Here is a 16,078-nt window from a genome sequence, read left to right as displayed (position 1 = left end):
GGGTGCCTTTAATTGTCTCTATAGAGCACATATACTCTTGCCCTATGGTATAAAAGCCCTGGGTCTGGGGAGTAACGGTGCAGAGATTTTTTGTCTTGCTGTCACCCAAGACTACGTTTCTGTCTATAAGTTCCTACTGACAAACTGGATTTGTCAGCCTCTTTCTTTGGCTTTTGGCTCCTTCTGTTTTTGGGTGTCGCTTTGCATAGATGGCCTTTTCACAAAACACCAGGGATTTCACTTCTTCTTGAAGATATATGAGTTCCCATTTGTGTCACTTCCCTTCATTTGATGAACTTCATTTAGTGTTTCTTGTAGTGCAGGTCTGCTGAGTGAAGTCTCTTAGTTTTCATTCATTTGAAAATGTTTTTATTTCATCTTCCTTGTGGTGGACAGGACTTGAGCGACCCCCAATAATCCCCACCTTCTGGTATTCACATCTTCATATAATCTCCTCTCCTTGAGTGTGGGTGGGACTTGTGAATTGCTTCTAAACAATAGAATATGGCAAAAGTGATAGGTTGCCACTGCCATGATATGGTACATTATAAAAAACTCTGTCTTGCTAGCTGACTCTAGAGTCTCTATTACTTACTGGCTGTGAGCACGGAGGCTTGCAAAAACTTATCTGAGCCCACCAGGCAAGAAATTTCAGGCAACATCTAGTTGCTCAGCATAGCCTCAGTCTTACAGTCTCAAAGAAAGAAATTCTGCCACTAACCTGAGTGAGCTTGGGAGATGATTCATTGTCAGTTCAGCTTCCAGGTGAGAACAGATTCCTGGCTCTGACTTCTAATCTACAGAAACTGTGAGATAATGTGCAAATTTAAAAACCACTAGGTTGTGGTAATTGTTACATAGCAACCCATTCATTTTCAGGTATATTTTAGTGGATATAGAATTCTGGGTTGACAATTTAAGTTGTTTTTCTTTTCTTTTCTTTTTTTTTTTGGATATAGGGTCTCACTTTGTCACCCAGGCTGGAGTGCAGTGGTGTGATCATGGCTCACTGCAGCCTCAACTTCCTGGGCTCAAGTGATCCTACTGCCTCAGCCTCCCAAACAGCTGGGACTACAGGTGTGCACCACCATGCTGGCTAATTTTTGTATTTTTTTCTGTAAAAGCGGGGTTTCACCATGTTGCCTAGGCTTAAAGTTGTTTTTCTGTTGTCTTTTGTTCTCTACTATTTCTGACGTGAAGTCAGAAGTCATTCAACTCATTGTTCCCCATTATGTTTTGCGTAAATTTTCTCTGGCTAATACTATGATATTTTCTTTATCTTTGGTTTTCAGCAGTTTGGTATGATGTATCTATATGTGGTTTTCTTTGTATTTTTTCCTGCTTGGGGTTTGTTGAATTTCTTGACTGTATAAATTTATAAATTGCACTAAAAATTTGACTATTATTTCTTCACAAAACTTTTTTTTTTTTGAGATGTAATTTCACTCTTCTTGCCCAAGCTGGAGTGCAGTGGCATGATCTTGGCTCACTGCAACTTCTGCCTCCTGGGTTCAAGAGATTCTCCTGCCTCAGCCTCCCAAGTAGCTGAGATTGGGATTACAGGCATGCACCACCATGCTTGGCTAATTTTTTATATTTTTAGTAAAGATGGCATTTCACCATGTTGGTCAGACTGGTCTCGAACTCCTGACCTCAGGTGATCTACGCGCCTTGGCCTCCCAAAGTGCTAGGAATATAGGCGTGAGCCACCGCGCCCAACCCAGAAAACTTTTTTGTCCCAATCTTTTCTTGCCTTCAAGGACTCCAATGATACAAAGTTAAAACTTTTGATATTGCTCCATAGGTCACTGAAATTTCACCATTTTTTATTTTTCTATTCTTCAGCTGGGATATTTCTTTTTTAAAAAAATTTAAAAACTATTTTATAATGCTTCATGAATTGGCATATCATCCTTGTGCAGGGCCATGCTAATCCTCTCTGTATCGTTCCAATTTTAGTATATGTGCTGCCGAAGTGAGGACAGGTAGGATATTTCTATTGACCTATCTTCAAGTTTGTTGACTCTCTGTCACCTCTCATCTCTTGTTAAGCCTATCCAGTGAACTTTAAAAAATCCAGATATTGAATTTTTAAATTCTAGCATGTTCATTTGATTCTTTTTGTAGTTTCTATTTATCTGTTGAAAATTTCTATTTATTTGCTTATTTGAAGCATATTTGCAGTCCTTGAGTATAGTTATAATGGTTGCTTTAAAATTATTTTATGTTTGTTGGAATTTCTGAGATGCAGATGCTAAGCCAGAGTTAGAAATACAAAAAATTTATTGTGGACTGACACCTGTGAAAGAAAATGGGAAAAAGCAGGATTGAGCAGGGGAGGTGTCACCTCACAATGAATTCTTAGTACTATTTCTGCCAGCCTGACGGGGGAGCTCTGGAGCAAAAATTGCCTACTAAGGGAATTCCCCCATTGGGCAGCAATGACGAAGCCTTTGATACTACCTTGCTTAGGCATTGACTGGAAGTCTTCCAGAGAAGATGGGACTAAAAAATCTGTTCTGTTCTTTTAGCCTTAGCTAGTATAGTGGCTTTAAAATATGTGAATTCAGCTAGGATGAACTACATTTTACAAACTTCGTTACCTATACATTTCTTGTTAGGGTGGGACACAAGAGAGGTTCTTTTTTTTTTTTTTGAGACGGAGTCTCACTCTGTCACCCAGGCTGGAGTGCAGTGGCGCGATCTTGGCTCACTGCAACCTCCACCTCCCGGGTTCAAGTGATTCTCCTGCCTCAGCCTCCTGAGTAGCTGGGATTACAGGCACGTGCCACCATGCCCAGCTAATTTTTTTATTTTTGGTAGAGGCGGGGTTTCAATGTGTTGGCCAGGATGGTCTTGATCTCTTGACCTCAAGTGATCTGCCTGCCTCGGCCTCCCAAAGTGCTGGGATTACAGGTGTGAGCCACTGCGCCCAGCTAAGAGAGAGGTTCTTGTGGGACATTTGGAGGGCCGAAGTGAAGCGGCAACCATCTTTTAGTTCACATAGTCTGTTTCTTATCTTCAGGTGTACCTGAATTGAAGGAGATAGAGACACAAAAAACCCTTCAAAAAATCAATGAATTCAGGAGCTGGTTTTTGGAAAAGAGCAACAAAATTCATAGACCGCTAGCAAGACTAATAAAGAAGAAAAGAGAGGAGAATCAAACAGATGCAATAAAAAATGATAAAGGGGATATCACCACCGATCCCACAGAAATACAAACTACCATCACAGACTACTATAAACACCTCTATGCAAATAAACTAGAAAATCTAGAAGAAATGGATGAATTCCTGGGCACATACACCTTCCCAAGACTAAACCAGAAAGAAGTTGAATCCCTGAATAGACCAATAACAGGCTCTGAAATTGAGGCAATAATTAATAGCCTACCAACCAAAAAAGGTCCAGGACCAGACGGATTCACAGCCGAATTCTACCAGAGATACAAGGAGGAGATGCTACCATCCTTTCTGAAACTATTCCAATTAATAGAAAAAGAGGGAATCCTCCCTAACTCATTTTATGAGGCCAGCATCATCCTGATACCAAAACCTGGCAGAGACACAACAAAAAAAGAGAATTTTAGACTAATATCCCTGATGAACATCGATGCAAAAATCCTCAGTAAAATACTGGCAAACCGAATCCAGCAGCACATCAAAAAGCTTATCCACCATGATCAAGTGGGCTTCATCCCTGGGATGCAAGGCTGGTTCAACATATAGAAATCAATAAATGTAATCCAGCATATAAACAGAACCAAAGACAAAAACCACATGATTATCTCAATAGATGCAGAAAAGGCCTTTGACAAAATTCAACAGCGCTTCATGCTAAAACTCTCAATAAATTAGGTATTGATGGAATGTATCTCAAAATAATAGGAGCTATTTATGACAAACCCACAGCCGATATCATACTGAATGGGCAAAAACTGGAAGCATTCCCTTTGAAAACTGGCACAAGACAGGGATGCCCTCTCTCACCACTCTTGTTCAACATAGTGTTGGAAGTTCTGGCCAGGGCAATCAGGCAGGAGAAAGAAATAAAGGGTATTCAATTAGGAAAAGAGGAAGTCAAATTGTCCCTGTTTACAGATGACATAATTGTATATTTAGAAAACCCCATCATCTCAGCCCAAAATCTCCTCAAGCTGATAAGCAACTTCAGCAAAGTCTCAGGATACAAAATCAATGTGCAAAAATCACAAGCATTCTTATACACCAATAACAGAGAGCCAAATCATGAGTGAGCTGCCATTCACAATTGCTTCAAAGAGAATAAAATACATAGGAATCCAACTTACAAGGAATGTGAAGGACCTCTTCAAGGAGAACTACAAACCACTGCTCAACAAAATAAAAGAGGACACAAACAAATGGAAGAACATTCCATGCTCATGGATAGGAAGAATCAATAATGTGAAAATGGCCATATTGCCCAAGGTAAATTATAGATTCAGTGCCATCCCCATCAAGCTACCAATGACTTTCTCCACAGAATTGGAAAAAACTACTTTAAAGTTCATATGAAACCAAAAAAGAGCCCACATTGCCAAGTCAATCCTAAGCCAAAAGAACAAACTGGAGGCATCACGCTACCTGACTTCAAACTATACTACAAGGCTAACCAAAACAGCATGGTACTGGTACCAAAACAGAGATATAGACCAATGGAACAGAACAGAGCCCTCAGAAATAATACCACACATCTACAACTATCTGATCTTTGACAAACCTGACAAAAACAAGAAATGGGGAAAGGATTCCCTATTTAATAAATGGTGCTGGGAAAACTGGCTAGCCATATGTAGAAAGCTGAAACTGGATCCCTTCCTTACACCTTATACAAAAATTAATTCAAGATGGATTAAAGACTTAAATGTTAGACCTAAAACCATAAAAACCCTAGAAGAAAACCTAGGCTTATATTACCATTCAGGACATAGGCATGGGTAAGGACTTCATGTCTAAAACACCAAAAGCAATGGCAACAAAAGCCAAAATTGACAAATGGGATCTAATTAAACTAAAGAGCTTCTGCACAGCAAAAGAAACTACCATCAGAGTGAACAGGCAACCTACAGAATGGGAGAAAATTTTTACAATCTACTCATCTGACAAAGGGCTAATATCCAGAATCTACAAAGAACTTACACAAATTTACAAAAAAAACCAAACAACCCCATCGACAAGTGGGTGAAGGATATGAACAGACACTTCTCAAAAGAAGACATTTTTGCAGCCAACAGACACATAAAGAAATGCTCATCATCACTGGCCATCAGAGAAATGCAAATCAAAACCATAATGAGATACCATCTCACACCAGTTAGAATGGCCATCATTAAAAAATCAGGAAACAACAGGTGCTGGAGAGGACGTGGAGAAATAGGAACACTTTTACACTGTTGGTGGGACTGTAAACTAGTTCAACCATTGTGGAAGACAGTGTGGCAATTCCTCAAGGATCTAGAACTAGAAATACCATTTGACCCAGCCATCCCATTTCAGGGTATATACCCAAAGGATTGTACATCATGCTGCTATAAAGACACATGCACACATATGTTTATTGCTGCACTATTCACAATGGCAAAGACTTGGAACCAACCCAAATGTCCATCAATGATAGACTGGATTAAGAAAATGTGGCACATATACACCATGGAATACTATGCAGCCATAAAAAAGGATGAGTTCATGTCCTTTGTAGGGACATGGATGAAGCTGGAAACCATCATTCTCAGCAAACTATCGCAAGGACAAAAAAACCAAACACTGCAAGTTCTCACTCATAGGTAGGAATTGAACAATGAGAACACTTGGACACCGGAAGGGGAACATCACACACTGGGGCCTGTGGTGGGGTGGAGGGAGAGGGGAGGGATAGCATTAGGAGATATACCTAATGTTAAATGACGAGTTAGTGGATGCAGCACACCAAAATGGCACATGTATACATATGTAACAAACCTGCGTGTTGTGCACATGTACCCTAGAACCTAAGGTATAATAAAAAAATAAAAATAAAAAGAGAAAGAATGTTGGAATAAGACTGCTAAATTACATACAGAAGAAATCCAGAAACTCTGGATTATGAACTTTTCATTTGCATCGCTACAGGATAAAGTTTATTGGTTGCTATTGGTTTTCTATGGATTAACACTTTTCTTTTTCAGAGTTATAAGCTACCCTAATCAATAGTAAATAACAGGTCAAACCACAGTACACACCCCTAGAGCGGTGCCACCCAATAGACATGTAATGTAAGCCTCAAGTGCAATCAATCATTGTATTTAATTTCACTCAATGTATTCAAATAGTATCATTTAAACATGTATTGTGGGGCCGGGTCAGGTGACTCAGCACTTTGGGAGGTTGAGGCAGGCGGATCACTTGAGGTCAGGAGTTCAATACCAGCCTGGCCAACATGGTGAAACCCTGTCTATACTAAAAATACAAAAATTAGCCGGGCGTGGTGGTGCACATCTGTAATTCCAGCTACTCGGGAGGCTGAGGCAGGACAATTGCTTGAATCCAGGAGGCAGAGTCTGCAGTGAGCCAAGATGGCTCCACTGCACTCCAGCCTGGGTGACAGAGAGAGACTCCGTCTCAAACAAAACAAAACAAAATAAAACAAAACACATGTGTTGTGGGTTTAATTGTGTTTCCCCAAAATACATGTTAAAATCCTCACCTTCAGTGCTTTAGAATATGACCTTATTTGGAAATAGGGTTGTTGCAAATGTAATTAGTTAAGATCAGGTCATACTGGAGTAGGATGGGCACTTAATCTCTACTCTGATGGGAATCCTTCTAAGACGATGCTATGTGACAGCACAGGGAGAGCACCAAGCGACGACAGAGGCACGTGTGAGGCAGCTACAAGCCAAGGAACACCAAGAATTGATGGCCACCATCAGAAGCTAGAAACAGGCAGGCAATGGTTCCCCCTTCCAGGTTTCAGAGGGAGCATAGGTTTGCTGGCGCCTTGATTTTGGACTTCTAGCTTCCAGAGTTGTACGACAATAAATTTCTGTTGTTTTAAGCCACGCTGTTTGTGCTACTTTGTTATGATAGCCCTAGAAACATGTGATATAAGAATTATTAACGAAAATTCTTTTTTGAGGCAGGTCTCACTCTGTTGCCCAGGTGGGTCATGGTAGCCTTGACCTCCTGGGCTCAGGCCATCCTCCCACCTCAGCCTCCTAAGTAGCTGGGACTACAGGCATGCACCACCATGTCCAGCTAATTTTTAAAATAAAATTTTGTGGAGATGGGGACTTGCACTGTTGCCCAGGCTGCTCTCGAGCTCCTGGGCTCAAGTGATCCTCTCACTTTGGCCTCCCAAAGTGCTAGGATTACAGGCATGAGCCCCTGTGCCCGGCCTTAATGAAATATTTAACATTTTTTTCTTACTAAGTCTTTGAAATCCAGTGTGTGTTTTGTACCTAACAGCACAGCTCGATTTTGAGTACCCATGTTTTATGTTTAGTAACTGCACGTGGCTAGTGGCTACCGTATTGGACAGCTTAGTTCTTGGAGAATCAGATAATGGGGGAGGCATCTGACTTGCAACACCCGGCGCTGAAGGATACGCGGTAATTTCTTTGCACCATTTCAAGTGTTGGCTGCTTTTCCTTCATGGCATCCTCTGCTCACGACAGCTCTGAGACTGAAGGTAGAAGCTGATAAAGGACAGTCTAATAAAGAGGTGACAGTGCGATAAAGGCTCTGAAAGAACAGGGCTATCTGAGGTTTTGAGCTCGGGGGCCACGATCTCCACTTGCCTATAAGATATCTGCTTAGCCGGGCGCAGTGGCTCATGCCTGTAATCACAGCACTTTGGGAGGCCGAGGTGGGTGGATCACCTGAGGTCAGGAGTTCGAGACCAGCTTAGCCAACATGGCGAAACCCTGTCTCTACTAAAATTACAAAAATTAGCTGGGCGTGGTGGCAGCGCCTGTAATCTCAGCTGCGTGGGAGACTGAGACAGGAGAATTGCTTAAACCAAGGAGGCGGAGGTTGCAGTGAGCCGAGATCGTACCATTGCACTCCAGCCTGGATGACAAAAGCAAAACTCCATCTCAAAAAAAAAAAAAAATTGTTGCTTAAATTTGAAAAATGGGCCCTTCTCAGTGGATGATTTAGAAAAGGCACACATGTCTGGGTATCTCCTGCTGGGATAAAGGATTTGGAAAGCACAAATTGGTTGGATTTTAGTTTCTACTGACACCTTGGCTAGGTGACCTTGTACAGTGCACAACCAGCACAACTGCACTGGCAGGCCCCACTGGGGATGGCAACCAACCTCAGATGGTGGAGGGATGGGACCTCCTCCACTCTGGTAAGAAGGAGAGTAGGGGAGAAAGGAGGCATGGTCAGGAGCAGGACAGAGTGAGAGGCATGGAAGGAGGTTGTGGGGTTTCTGTTTGACAGCATTATTTTCTCTGCGAAGAAGGAGAGAAGCCAAGTGTGAGTAAGGCTCAGAGATTTGGTGGGAGAGGCAGATCTGACACTGTCTCCATGAAGACGGCAAAAGGATGGACTAGGAAAAATCAGAGTTGTTGAGCAATGTTAAGGCCTGAACAGACTTTTCTCTGGAGCGGAAGGCAGGAGTGGGTGAAAGTTAGGAAGTGGGCAGTGAGCTCACTGGGGACATGGATCACTCTGAGGCACAGGCTGGGAGAGGAGGACGACCATCTGTTGGCCAGGCATAAGACAAAACCCCAGCCGCTTGCTTTCATCAAATAATGCACACTAGCTCTTACGGTAAGAACTTTTACAAATACTAAGTCATTTGATTCTTAATTGTTACTTCCACTTGGAATATGAGAAAAGCAAAGCACAGAAAGGTTAAGTGACTTGCTCGAAGTCACACAGCTGGCTAGTGGCAGAGCCAGGATTTGAACCCGGACCATCTGGCTCTAGAAGCTACATGGGAAGGATGGTCTGGTTCCTAACTCTTAACTGTGGGAGGCGTTTCCTGATTTTTCTACCAAGGGTGTCTCTGAGGTCGTGGAATCAGTTTCAAGGGTGAGCCAAGGTGATTTTTTTTTTCTTTTGAGACAAGGTCTCAGTCTGTCGCCCAGGTTCTAGCCTGGAGTGTGGTGGCATGATCATGGCTCACTGCAGCCTCGACCTCCTCTACAGCCCAGATGATCCTCCCACCTCAGCCTCCTGAGTAGGTGAGACTACAGGCTCGGGCCATCACACCTGGCTATTATTTTGTCTTTTTAGTAGAGACATGGTCTGGCTATGTTGCCCAGGTTGGTTTTCAACTCCTGGGCTCAAACTATACTCCTGCCTTGGCATCCTAAAATGTTGGGATTAAAGGTGTGAGCCACTGCACCTGACCAAGGTGATTTTTTTTTTAAAGCTCAAAGGTACTCATTTGTTTTGTTGGGGTGAGTCTGAACATTCTCACATCCAAATGCTATGTGCCGTCAGGGAGAATCTGGGAGCCGTGGGTAGCTCTGCTTTCTGCTCCAGGCTTAGAGACAGACCTGGCTGGCCTGGAGAATGGGAAGTGGAGGTCAGGGAGTGACACTCATCTTTATTTCTATTATGGGGGGGGCTTTAGATTTTGAAATCCTGTGTATACACGCAGAACCCTTCATCTGAGAGAAACCATTTTTCCATTTTCATTTTTTTAAGTTAGAAAAACATGCCAAAATCAGCTTTATAACAATCTCAGTCCTCGTTTTATAAAACACATTTCCTTGAAGCTACCAGCAGTATCACTTCTGTCAGCCACCAGCCTTGCAAAAGGAATAAACCCATAATCACCCCTCTATGGGAATGAGGTCCATTTCAATGACGATCTCATATAAAGGAGTAAACTCAGCATTAAAAAAAAATCAGAATCCCTAGGAACCCTAGAGGCAAATGGCAAAGGAAATTTGATCTGATGAAAACTGAGATCTTTTTTTAAAAGAAAGTCTTTTGTTTTTTTGGGGGGAAGACAAAACTACATTTTAAAAATGGTAGGTTGGTTTATCAACAAATCTCTATTTAAGAAATTGAATACGGAACTGATTATACAGCTGGCAAAAACCTCACTGTTTCGACGCATTCTGAGATGGTCTAATTTAGCGAAAGGTCTGGATCAGTTGGAAGCCAATGATTTTGGAGCTCTGACTGGCTTCATTACCTTTGACTCAGAGGAAGCCGAGAAACTCATTCCTTCAGTGACCTCCAGAGTCAAGAGAAACTTATCCCAATGAGCTGATAAAGACAGTTTCTTAACATATATATGTTTTTTCATTTTTCTTTTATAGAAATGGGGTTTTACCATGTTGCCCAGGCTGGTCTTGAACTCCGGTGCTCAAGTGATCTTCTTGCCTCAGCCTCCCAATGCTGGGATTACAGATGTGAGCCACCATGCCCAGCCCAAAGAGAGTTTCTAATTAGCAGATCAATTTCAAAATATTAACGACTTCTTAAGTTTTTCTCTGTTTGTAGTATAGGAGGAACTTCCCCATCGGTGGCCTGGTCCCTTTGGTGTTTGCACAGTTGAGGAAAGAGTCTTAACCCTGCCCCACAAAACCCATGGTCACCACCGCACATATGATATACTGATGTGGAAACTGAGGCTCAGGGAGAGGGAGTGCCTTGCTCAAGGTTTCAAGGCTGAACTGTGGCTGGAACACATCTCCTTATAACTCCCAGTCCAGTGCTCTTTGTAATGCATGTCAAAGTACTTGGTATATGGTAATTACACTATTAATAAAAAAGAGAATGTTGGAAAATTGTTCTTTGCTGCATTTTAGACATTTTCCCTGTGATAATTACAACTACCAATTTGGCCTTTCTGTGTAATAATAACCACATATATGCAGCTATTGTTATGCACTAGGTACCATTCTAAATACTGCAGATATCTTCACTTAATTCATCCTAGCAATAACCTTGTGATATATACTTATTATCTCCAGTGTTAGTTTGTTTGTTTGTTTGTTTTGTTTTGAGATGGAGTTTCACTCTTGTCTCCCAGGCTGGAGTGCAATGGTGCGATATCGGCTCCCTGCAACGCCCACCTCCTGGGTTCAAGCAATTCTCCTGTCTCAGTCAGTTCCTCAAGTATCTGGGATTATAGGTGTCTGCCACCACGCTTGGCTAATTTTTGTATTTTTAGTAGAGATGGGGTTTCACCATGTTGGCCAGGCTGGTCTCAAAGCTCCTGACCTCAGGTGATCTACCCCCCTCGGCCTCCCAAAGTGCTGGGATTACAGGCACGAGCCACCATGCCTGGCCTCCAGTTTATCTATAGGAAAACTGACGCCCAGATAAGATGAAGTAAAATGCCTAACACGGGGATTCCCACAGTTTCTCCGTTCCCAATGCCTTCAGTGTCTTAGTAACTTTTTCATGGTGCCCCAAGGCCTAAAGAAATATCTAATAGTTTTGTTTATTAAGTAATTAGGTGCAGACAACTTACAACTCTTTATGCCCGAACAGCTGAGTCATTGTTTGAAAAAATAACTCACATAAATTGAAACAAAAAATAATTTTCTTCCATCTCAACCAGAATGACATAGTCGTGGGATGTATGCATATGCCTGTTGGGCACTGCACAGCTTCTCAAAACTTGAATCAGATTGGACGTTGCTTCCTTCATTTTCTGTTCTACATTGATTTTCACGTGATGTTTGCTTTTTATAACTGTAACTACAGATAACCCAGCTTTTCAAAGATATGATGTCACTGAAAGTGATGTAGCACAAGCTAATGTTGAAACAGTGAACTGCCTTGAGCTGTAGTTTGTGGGTATCTGACAAATATTATGTTCCTTTAAAACAGGTAAGATAATAAATGTTCCCCTCCTGTGTGTGCTGCAGTGCCCAGGAGTGCTATTTTATTTATTTATTTGTTTTAGACAAAGTCTTACTCTACTGCCTAGACTGGAGTGCAGTGGTGCAATCTCAACTCACTGCAACCTCCATCTCCCAGGTTCAAGCGATTATCTTGCCTCAGCCTCCCAAGTAGCTGGGACTACAGATGTCCACCACCATATCTGGCTAATTTTTGTATTTTTAGTAGAGACAGGTTTTCACTCTGTCCACCAGGCTGGTCTTAAACTCCTGACCTCAAGTGATCTGCTGCTTTGGGCTCCCAAAGTGCTGGGATTACAGGGGTCAGCCATTGCACTTGGACCCTAGGAGTGTTATCTTCATCTTCTTGGGCTGCTAGAACAAAATACCATAAACTGCGTGGCTTAAACAGCAGAGATTTACTTTCTCACAGTTCTGGAGGCTAGAAGCCCATGATCGAGATGCCAGCAAAGTTGAGTACTGGGGAGGGCTTTCTTCCTGGCTTGCAGACGGCTGCCTTCTCACTGTGTCCTGGCATGGCAGAAGGAGAGAGTGATCTTTCTTCCTATTTTCATAAGGCCACTAATCCCATCATGAGAGCCCCACCCTCATGACCTAATCTAACTGTATTTGCCTCCCAAAGGCCCCGTTTCCAAACACCATCACTTTGCAGGGTAGGGCTTCAAAATATGAATTTTGGGGGATGCAAACATTCAGTTCATCACAGATGTCTTGACACACAACTTGGGGACTGTGAGTCTACTAGAAAGGGCTACTGAGAACAGGAACTTGAACCCAGTAGTCTAGCTCCTAAGCTTCTATGGTTGACACTAGGTTAGGTGGTTTTGTCCAGTGCACCCCATCCGATAGGGCTCACCCTCTAGGAAATAGACTTATTCATTCAGCAGATGTTTTATAAGCTGCCACTCCACGCCAGCCCTTGTGCTGGGCTGGGGTGAGGAAAGGACAAAGGCTCAAAGGAATGGCCAGAGAATCCATGGTGGAGCTGGTAGTTCTGGGAAAGAAGGGGCAGGAGAGAGACAGACAATTCTTTACAAATTTTTGCTCAGCAGCCCAGGGTTGTAATTTGTCCCAGAGAATGATCTGATCCAATTCAGCCACAGTCTGGTCTCCACCTTTAAATGTTGGAAACTGCATAAATCAGCACATTTTGCTCAAAGCAGAGTCTATATACAGCATTGCCAGGCTGCTTGCCATAATTAGGCCTCCAGCAGTGATTGTTTTTGCTCCTTGTGTTTTATCACCAGCCTCGGAGGGGAAGGGAAGGGGTGTGATCAGGGTTGTGACGTTCGTGTGCAACTCTAACACATGAGAGGTTTGGGGGCAAGAGCACAGATGGAGGCTCTGGTCTGTAGCTCCTCCTTTTCTCCTCCCATCCCCATCTTTGTCTGTACCACAAAGGGTCTTCCTGCATGCTGTGGTCAGTCCACTCTCCATCTCCAAGCTCTTCTCACCTCCATCATCCCCCCAACAAATAGCCTCCTTTAGGCTCTTTGAGCTTGAGAGTGCACACACTGACGGCAGTCCATCGTTGGGAGGAAGGACCCAAAGAAAAATGATGTGAGTCCTAGAAGCAGGCTCAGGACCATTTCGGCAGGTCCTACCTGTGCCCCTTCCCCTTCCTGGGCCACGCAGCAGTGACCAGGAAGGTGGGCTTATGCTCTTGGTCTTACAGATTCCATGCCCTGTGGGCGGGGCATAGCTATAGGAAGGCCAGAGAAGGGCCCTCTAAATAGGGGCACAAGGCAGGGAGGTCCTGGTCACTCAAGTCTAAGGTGGTTCTCTTTGTGTGCAAAGACAGAGAAGCATAGGGGTCTCAAAATCTGACCCTGTCACACTGCCAGCAGGGCTGGGCCTCTCAGAATTCTAGGAGTCGCCTGAGTGAAGCCAGGCCTGTTTGGAATTCTGGGAGCAGCGAGCATCACCCTGATTGGAGGTGTGATGTTCTGCATCTACTTATTAGCTTGCTGATTGAGATAGTTGTTTGTCTGGGTTTGGTCAGTTTCTAGGAGAGATGAATTAAATTCTCCAAATAATTATTGTAGATTTATTTCTCTATGCAATTCTGTAATTTGACATATTATTATTATTATTATTATTATTATTATTATTTTTGAGACGGGTCTCACTCTGTCACCCAGGCTGGAGTGCAGTGGCATGATCTCAGCTCACTGCAACTTCCACATCCTGGGCTCAAGAGATCCTCCTATCTCAGCCTCCCAAGTAGCTGGGACCACAGGCACTCTCCACTATGCCTGGCTAATTTTTCTTTTTTTCTTTTTTTTTTTCTGTAGAGATGGGGTTTCACCATGTTGCCCAGCCTGGTCTTGAACTCCTGACCTGAAGTGATCCACCCGCCTCGGCCTCCCAAAGTGCTGGGATTACAGGTGTAAGCCACCTCGCCCAGCCTGATATCTTATGTATTTTGAAGCTACAGTTTTTAGTGAAATTATATGCTCATGGGTGGCTATTTGAAAATCTATAATTCTTCTTATGATATTATTGTTTGCATTAACTTATATTTGTCACATATTAGGATGATCACCTTAGCTTTCTTTTGGTTCATATTTGTCTGCTATATCCTTTTTAATCCTTCTGTCTTCAATCTCCCTGTATCCTTTTGTTTAAGTGCTTGCTCGTAAATAGCACAGTACTGGATCTTACATTGTTCATCAAATCTTAGACTCCCTATCTTTTGCTTGATGACAATAACCTATTTATCCTTGTTATGAATACTGTTATGTTGTACCTATATCATAATGAACCTCTGATTTAAAAGCAAACAGCTGCCTGGGTGTGGTGGCTCATGCCTGTAATCCCAGCACTTTGGGAAGTTGAGGCGGGCAGATCACCTGAGATCAGGCATTCAAGTCCAGCCTGGCCAACATGGTGCAACCCTGTCTCTATTAAAAACAGAAAAATTAGCCGGTCGTGGTGGCGCATGCCTGTAGTCCCAGCTACTCAGGAGGCTGAGGCAGGAGAATTGCTTGAACCCAGGAGGCTGAGGTTGCTGTGAGACGAGATCGCACCACCACGCTCCAGCCTGGGTGACAGAGCAAGACTGTCTCAAAAAAACAAAAAACAAGACAAAACAAAGCAAAAAAGCAAACTGCTAATGACAGAATTGGAATATCACCATTTTACAGTCCCCGGTGACATAATGGATGCAGGTAATGATTGGCAATGGCAGCTGACAGCACAAGAAGAGACCAAAGCTGAATCTGAACAAACCTCCGGATTCAACTCCAACGGACCGAATCTACAACTCAGAAAATCTGAGGAACACGTGAAATTATATGACAGGGATGCAGCCAACAAAATCCAGACTATGGGACATGTCAGGACAGACAACCAGGTTTTCTCAACAAATGAATTGCAAGGAAAAAAGAAAGAAAGGAGGGGAGGCATACAGAGGAAGAGGCACTCAAAAACAGTGGGCTAGTTGCAGTGAGTGGACTTTATGAGGATCATGATTAATAAACTGTAGAAAAACATTTCAAAATTTATGAGACTGTATTATTTGATGATAAAAAATAAGTATTATTTTGTGGAATATGGTATTGTGGTTGTATTGTGAAAAATACTTACGTTACATATTGAAACATTTAGGAGTGAAATGATATAATGCCCAGGATTTAATCTGATTTGAAATACATCGGGGAGGAGAAAGTGCGGGGTGGTTAGAGAGGAAGTCGGATTGGCCATGAGCGAATTGGTGAAGTGGAACGATGGGTATCTGGGAGTTTATGACAGCTCTCTCTACTTTTGTACATATTTCAAGTTTTCTTTAATAATATATAAAAAAAATTGTGCATGGGGAAGTAAATAGCTGATCTGCTTTTTTGGGCCCGGGGCCTCCCCCGCCCCATGCCCCCTTCAGAGGCCGGAGGCTGGCTGGCATCAGCTGCATTCCCCGAAGGCGTCAGGAGGTGGCGCCACTGCTCCTCTGCCGGCTGCAACTCCGCGCCCCCAGCGCCCCCCACCGCCCCCGCCTCAGAGGCCGCCAGGGTTCCTGCTCTTCCCTACAACGCAGGGTGCGGGGAGGGAGACCTGAGGTCCAGCGCAGATTCACCCGTTTCAGCGCGTGCTCCAGGCTCTCCTGACCCTCATCTTTCAGGGCTGTGGCTGCCTGTGATGCACCTGTCCAGGCTTGGGGAAGGGACCTTGTCCTGGCCCCATGAACCCAGCCTAGGCTCCCGAGCTTCACCCTGACCTTGCGGTCTCCCTTCCATGTCCTC

General features: G+C 43.3%; 1 non-coding gene across 1 annotated transcript; it reads right to left on the bottom strand.

The window, feature by feature from the left end:
- Positions 1–1,877: 1,877 nt before the first annotated feature.
- On the bottom strand, positions 1,878–1,983 carry LOC115931814 (U6 spliceosomal RNA). Its single transcript, XR_004068260.2, has one exon. It is a non-coding gene; the product is annotated as a U6 spliceosomal RNA (small nuclear RNA).
- Between the last annotated feature and the right edge of the window lie 14,095 nt (positions 1,984–16,078).

This window comes from Gorilla gorilla, chromosome 21 (assembly GCF_029281585.2).
Source record: "Gorilla gorilla gorilla isolate KB3781 chromosome 21, NHGRI_mGorGor1-v2.1_pri, whole genome shotgun sequence".
Classification (NCBI taxonomy): domain Eukaryota; kingdom Metazoa; phylum Chordata; class Mammalia; order Primates; family Hominidae; genus Gorilla; species Gorilla gorilla.
Note: the sequence above shows the minus strand (reverse complement) of the source record. Positions and strands in the feature narration are given on the sequence as shown.